At 45.7% G+C, this 7,388-nt stretch overlaps 1 pseudogene; it reads left to right on the top strand.

Moving 5' to 3' along the window:
* The first annotated feature begins 7 nt into the window (after window positions 1–7).
* On the top strand, window positions 8–3,376 carry LOC129483329 (5-hydroxytryptamine receptor 7-like; annotated as a pseudogene).
* The last annotated feature ends 4,012 nt before the right edge of the window (window positions 3,377–7,388 follow it).

Below are 7,388 nucleotides of genomic sequence, written 5' to 3'. Positions count from 1 at the left end.
CGCGGTGATGGATGTTAACAGCAGCGGCCACCCGGACCTCTACGGGCGCCTCTGCTCTTTCCTCCTGCCAGAGGTGGGGGGCAGGCTGCCCGACCTGAGCCCCGACGGTGGCGCGGAACCAGTCGCGGGATCCGGGACGCCGCATCTGCTGAGCGGGGCCCCCGAGGTGACAGCTAGCCCGGCGCCCACCTGGGACGCAACCGCGGGCAATGCCTCCGGCCGCGGGGAGCAAATCAAGAAAAGGCCGAGAAAGTTGTGATCGGCTCCGATCACAACTCTGACGCTCATCTCACTGCTGACGATCGCGGGCAACTGCCTGGTGGTATCTCCTTGTGTTTCGTCAAGAAGCTCCGCCAGCCCTCCAACTACCTGATCGTGTCCATGGCGCTGGCCAACCTCTCGGTGGCCGTGGCGGTCATGCCCTTCATCAGTGTCACCGACCTCATCGGGGGCAAGTGGATCTTTGGACACTTTTTCTGCAACGTCTTCTTCTCCATGAATGTCATGTGCTGCACGGCCTGGATCTTGACCTCGTACGTGATCTGCGTCGACAGGTACCTTGGGATCACGAGGCCTCTCACGTAGCCTATGAGGCAGAATGGGAAATGCATGGCGAAGATAATTCTTTCTGTCTGCCTTCTCTCCGCCTCTGTCACTTTACCTCCCACTCTTTGGTTGGGCTCAGAATGTAAATGATGATAAGGTGTGCTTGGTCAGTCAAGACTTTGGCTATACGATTCACTCCACCGCAGTGGCATCCTAATCCTCATGTCCGTCATGCTTTTCATGTACTACCAGATTTACAAGGCCGCCAGGAAAAGCGCGGCCTAACACAGGTTCCCCGGCTTCCCTCGAGTGGAGCCAGACAGCAGTAGTCACCCTGAATGGCACAGTGAAGTTCCAGGAGGTGGAAGAGTGTGCAAACCTTTCGAGACTCCTCCAGCATGAAAGGAAAAAATATCTCCATCTTTAAGCGGGAACAGAAAGCAGCGACTACCCTGGGGATCATCGTCTGGGCCTTCACCATGTGCTGGCTGCCCTTTTCCCTCCTCTTGACAGCCAGACCCTTCGGTCTGTGGCACTGCCTGCAGCTGCATCCCACTGTGGGTGGAAAGGATATTTCCATGGCTGGGCTATGCAAACTCTCTCATTAACACTTTTATATATGCCTTCTTCAACTGGGACATGAGGACCACCTATCGCAGCCGGCTCCAGTGCCAGTACCAGAATATCAACCGGACACTCTCAGCTGCAGGCATGCATGAAGCCCTGAAGCTTGCTGAGGGGCCAGAAAGACCTGAGTTTGTCCTACAGAACTCTGACCACTGTAGAAAAAAAAATCATGATTCGTGACTGAAAACGGGATAATGGAGATGAAGTAAATAAGGCAAAATAGAGGTGGAAACAGAAGAAAGTCATTTGCCAAGACTGCAGAATGGAATGCGGCTTCTGTCCTTTCTTAGGATGGCTCTAAAACGTGACAAACAGCGTGACCTGATGTGCAACATATCTCATGAGGGAGATGGTGACCTCTCCTTTTTTCTGTGGATCAGTGTTACTGTGTGTTCTCAGTTTAAGATAGCAGATCATCTCAGCAGTAAGCACACTGACAGAATTGAGTTCCAGAAAGGAAGCAGTTTCAGGTTCTTAGCACATATCCAAATCCATGCAAGTGGGAGAAAGTTCCAATGCACACTTTCCATGCTTCCGAGTCTAGGTCTCGTGGTGAATATTCAGTAATCATTCATAAGACAGAATGTATTTTGTTGACAGAAATGTATATGAATGTATTTTGTTGTTCAGCCTATGACAGAAGGGTTTACCAAGCAAACTGTGGTAAGCATAGTATTGAATATGTGGCATGTCCATGTTAGAAAACAGAACCCAGTCATCAGCTAATACAAATGATTTCCCAGAGCAGTTGTTTGTTTCAAGCTTCTGTCAAATAGTTTGGCTTTTCTGCAGGGTCCCTGTAACTTCCCCACTAATGTAATTCTTTGTTAATTCACTTATTATTATGGTGTAGCTCAGGAACAGGTCTCACGATGGAGAGCAGCATACAACCTGAGCAAAGCTTTTTCTTGTGCTCTGAAGGGTCCTGAGATGTGAGGGGGATGCCTTCCCTGAGGATTTTTATCTCAGTGAAGTGTGAGTGGTACCCAACTGTATTGTCATTAACATGATTATTGGCAGGTTTTTGACTCTCATTTTTCACAAGGGTGCAGTGGGGCCATGGACCATCCCACAGGATGGTCCATAACTGTATGTTATATGGAAATAGTGTGAGAATAATGGGTTTTCCATGAAAGGTTGTGATGCTTCTGGAGATGGGGGCATAAACATGTTCATTCTTGTTGAGCAGCATTGTATTAAACCAAATTGTGTGAAGCGGAGGTCACCTGGACCACTCCTGGGAAATGCTCCAGAACACCAATCTGTTCCTTGTAGATAATTTGTTCTCTGTATTTATTTTTATTTTTTATTTTGAGACAGTGTCTCACCCACCCTGTCTCCGAGGCTGGAGTACAGTGGTGCGATCTCGGCTCACTGCAATCTCCACCTCCTGGGTTTAAGCAATTCTCCTGCCTCTGCCTCCTAAGTAGCTGAGATTACAGGCGCCTGCCACCACACCTGGCTAATTTTTGTATTTTTAGTAGAGAAGGGGTTTCACCATGTTGGCCAGGCTGGTCTCGCACTCCTGACCTCAGGTGATCCACCTGCCTGGCCTCCCAAAGTGCTGAGATTACAGGTGTGAGCCACTGTGCCCAGCCTGTTCTCTGCATCTTAAATCAACTGTGTGCCAAAGCAGTTCTGTCCCCTGACTCCCACCCCTACCCAGCAAAAAATGGTAGACATGAAGGGCAGGTAAGGGAACAGAAAAGGTCTCTTTGCAGATATATACATTTTAAACCAACTGTGTAATAAATACGAGCTAAGGAGACAGAAGGACAGTAGATGAGAAGAGTACCTGTACCTACAAGGGGAAAAATGAATGCAATCCTTCACTTGATAAGAGAGAGCTGAAAGAGAATATTGTTTTTCTACAATAAAGCAAGCTGTTCTCTCAGGATAAAGTGGAATTTCAACATGGATTATGGACTTCTTCCAACTCCCATTGACGTTGCTTCTTACCATACATGGGGAAGGGCTGCCTTTCCTGAGAGGGGAAGAAGGCACTGTCCTTTCAGACAAAGCTTATACAAATTCCTGAACTGCAGATTTGCTAATGTGACTGCATATACTTATATTCATAATTTAAGTGATTATTTATGGTCAGATACATATTGTTAAACTTGAAAATGTTTTATTACATTACATCAAATAAAGTATATTTGTAGCTGAAAAAATTAAAAATAATAAAAAGGAGGAAACTGAAGCTCAAAATGATTAAGTAACTTTCCCAGGCAACAACTAATATGCGGCTTGGTGAGGATTTGAACTCATGTCTGTGGTGTCAGCGTCCATAATGCATTGTACTCTGTCACCCTGGCTTTTCCTATCTGTGTCTACATCTACATACGGCACTGCTTTCCAAATACTCTCTGAATGTTCAGCTTCCCCCTTGGACTCACTCCTTGAAACTGACTTCTCTGAAAGTGTCCCTCAGACACTGTGTCCATGAACACTGTGTGGTCCTTCTGTTTGAACTCTCTTGTCATCTCATTTGTTCTAATATTCTGCCTACGTAAGGATTCTTTCTCTTTTCTTTTTTTGATACAAGATCTCACTCTGTTGCCCAGGCTGGAGTGCAGTGGTACGATCTTGGCTCACTGCAGCTTTGAACTCCCTGGCTCAAGTGATCCTCCCACCTTAGCCGCCCGAGTAGCTGGGACTGCAGGTGCACACCTAATTTTTCTATCTTTTGTAGAGACAAGGTTCCTCCATATTGCCCAGGCTGGTCTCAAACTCCTGGGCTCAAGCAATTCGTCCGCCTTGGCCTGTCGAAGTGCTGGGATTACAGGCGTGAGCCACTTTGCCCAGCCTATTTTTCTTTTTTTGAGAGAGGATCTTGCTCTGTTGCCCAGGCGGGGGAGCAGTGGTGCGATTGTAGCTCACTGCAGCCTAGAACTCCTGGGCTCAAGTGATCCTGCCACCTCAGCCTCACGAATACCTGGGACTACAGGTGTGCACCACTACTGCCAGCGAATTTTTAATACATTTTTTCAGAGAAGGGAATCTCACTATGTTACCCATGCTGGTCTCAAACTCCTGCCTCAATTGACCCTCCTCCATTGGCCTCCCAAAGTGGTTAAATTAAGCCAACCTGCCTGGCCTTTATGAGGATTCTTTATGCATGTTTTACCCATTGGTTGCATTGTCATTTGAAATTGTTAACCTAATTGTCAGACTAATTCGTGGCAGCTGCCATAAACCAGAGCTGACGGATCGCCTGCTGTGCTTTCATCCTGAGCAAGGAGAAGTTGAGCCGGAGCCAGGTAGTGGCAATCAATAATAGTGGTACTGTTGACCTCTAGCTTTGTGGTAAAAGATATTAACTTTATTAACTCCAGACAAAAAAGATTTGCCCTTTGACAAATATTGTTCATTGCTATAAAGTAAATTGCCATTTAATTATTTCATAGTTCCTTGACTCTAAGATGCTATTAATTATAAGACGGGCCCTGTTATTTTATGTGCCACCAAGAAAGAAAACAAATGCTGCTAAATAAACTATGACATTCAATTGATTTTAAATGCATCCAGAGACATTAAAATGTGAAATAGGATGCAGCTTGGAATTCATAAGAGATTCTTAGGTTGCTTTGTAAGGGTCTCTGAGTATTTTTGTCTGCTCACAACCATACCTCCTTTATAACAAACTAATCTTTCAAAAGGCAAGATCTATTTTTCTTTAGCACTTCCCTCACTAGCCACACTCAGAGGATGCTCAGTAAGTGCGGAATGATTTAAAACATTCTTGATATTAGATCTAGTCATCTATTTTAGTTACTAAACTAGATACAGTGCAATGGGCTCTATTACTCAGTATGGTCAAGTAGCAAAAGCATTTGGGAATCAGAAAACATCGGGTCAAAAGATGGGGATTCCAATCTAGCTCTGTCCTACCTGTGTAATGAATATTTCTTCTGCAAATTTCCTAAACTCTGCAGAACTCACTTTCTTTCTTTTTTTAAATTTAGAGACAGGGTCTTGCTATGTTGCCCAGGTTGGTCTCAAACTCCTGGGCTCAAGTGATCTTCCCACCTCGGCCTTCCACAGTGCTGGGATTACAGGTGTGAGCCACTGCACCTGGCCTCAGAACTCACTTTCTACATCTGCAACACCGGGGTAATAATGCCAGCTCACAGTGCTGTTGGAGGATTAGAGTCCAGGCAATAAAAAGCACTGTATACACTGTTAGGGGCTAGATTCTCCCCACACCCATGGTCAAGTTTGTCCTGCTACCAAGGGCTGAACATTGCTACTTCAAGAGCATTGTGGGGAAGCATCATTTTAAAGTCCAGATTATTTGGCATCTTGCTTTTTTTTTTTTGAGATGGAATCTTGCTCTGTCTCCCAGGCACGATCTCGGCTCACTGCAACCTCCGCCTCCCAGGTTCAAGTGATTCTCCTGCCTCAGCCTCCCAAGTAGCTGGGATTATAGGCACACACCCAGCTAATTTTTGTATTTTTAGTAGAGACAGGGTTTCACCATGTTGGCCAGGCTGGTCTTGAACTCCTGACCTCAGGTGATCCGCCTGCCTCAGCTTCCCAAAGTGCTGGGATTATAGGCATGAGTCACCACGCCCAGCTATTTGGTGTCTTTCTTTATCTGAAGAATTTGGTATGCTGTGAGACATTTTCCTTTGCAATTTATTAGGTATTATGATTGAATACTCTTGAGTGTGTATAAAGTGAAAGAAAAATTCTAAGCCCCCCACTCGACTGAATGGACCCCTCGTCTCAGCCAATGGGATTCCAAAGAAACCTGAAAACCTAGTTCAGGCCATGATGGGAAGTGGGGGTCCCAGCATGCCTCATTACACTTTCCTCCTTTTGGAATTCAGGCACAACTGACCAGCATTAACATTAAATCTTAAGGCTGAAAACACAGACTCTTTGTAGCAATAAGATACCAAATTGTAACCTTGTATAGCATCATATGACAGATAGCAGCTCTGAAAGAAATAAAAATATTTTAGATGCCGGGCGCAGTGGCTCATGCCTGTAATCCCAGCACTTTGGGAGGTCAAGGCAGGCGGATTGCCTGAGGTTGGGAGTTCAAGACCAGCCTGGCCAACATGGCGAAACCCCGTCTGTACTGAAAATACAAAAATTAGTCCAGTGTGGTGGCTCATTCCTGTAATCCCAGCTACTCAGGAGGCTGAGGCACGATAATTGCTTGAACCCAGGAGTCGGAGGTTGCAGTGAGCCGAGATTGCATCACTGCACTCCAGCCTGGGCAACAGAGTGAGACTCTGTCTAAAAAATAAACCCAAAAAACAAAAAACAAAATCAGATATGAATAAGAACATGGGTGGTTAGACATCTCTCCCATCATAGGAGGAGAGAGGGAGGAAAAGGTGGGTGTCTGCCTATGTACTTACGGAGGTTGGAGGTGGCAAGTTGTGGGAGCTCCTGTCAGAAGGCTTTCATTTTCTCTGTGAAATAGGTTATGAGAATGATGGAACAGGAAGCAGGAGAGAACAGCTACCATCATTCTTTCCTTATAGGTAAGACATGGGCAAATCAAATAATATTTGGCAATAAGGCATCAACACACAGTTGCATGTAATAAAGTAGGCTGGAATTTATTCTCAAGGTAATGAGGATCTATTCCATTAAGATTTTTACATACGGTGGCTAAATAATTAGTGTTTCTGCCTCAGTTTAGCAGTAGTATTTTCTGGTGCACCTGAGACTCTTCTGAGTCCTGGCCCAAGAGTATAAGGCTCACAGAGAGGGGGTATTTCCTCCACATTATCCCCACTTTCCTTTGTGTAGTCTGCACAAAGACTGCCTTCCCAGTCAGCTTTTTTTTTTTTTTTTTTTTTTTTTTTGAGACAGAGTCTGGCTCTGTCGCCCAGGCTGGAGTGCAGTGGCGCGATCTTGGCTCACTGCAACCTCCGCCTCCCGGGTTCAAGTGATTCCCCTGCCTCAGCCCCCCGAGTAGCTGGGATTACAGGCGCGTGCCACCATGCACGGCTAATTTTTTGTATTTTAGTAGAGATGGGGTTTCACCACATTAGCCAGGATGGTCTTGATCTCCTGACCTCGTGATCTGCCTGCCTCGGCCTCCAGAAGTGCTGGGATTACAGGCGTGAGCCACTGTGCCTGGCCCCCAGTCAGCTTTTTAAATTTTTGCATTCCTATATTTTATTTTTAAGTGACATTCAAAATTGTATATATTTATCATGTACAGCATGATGTTTTGAAGTATATACACA

Source organism: Symphalangus syndactylus, chromosome 5 (genome assembly GCF_028878055.3).
Source record: "Symphalangus syndactylus isolate Jambi chromosome 5, NHGRI_mSymSyn1-v2.1_pri, whole genome shotgun sequence".
NCBI classification, from domain to species: domain Eukaryota; kingdom Metazoa; phylum Chordata; class Mammalia; order Primates; family Hylobatidae; genus Symphalangus; species Symphalangus syndactylus.
This window is presented reverse-complemented; position numbering and strand designations above follow the sequence as displayed.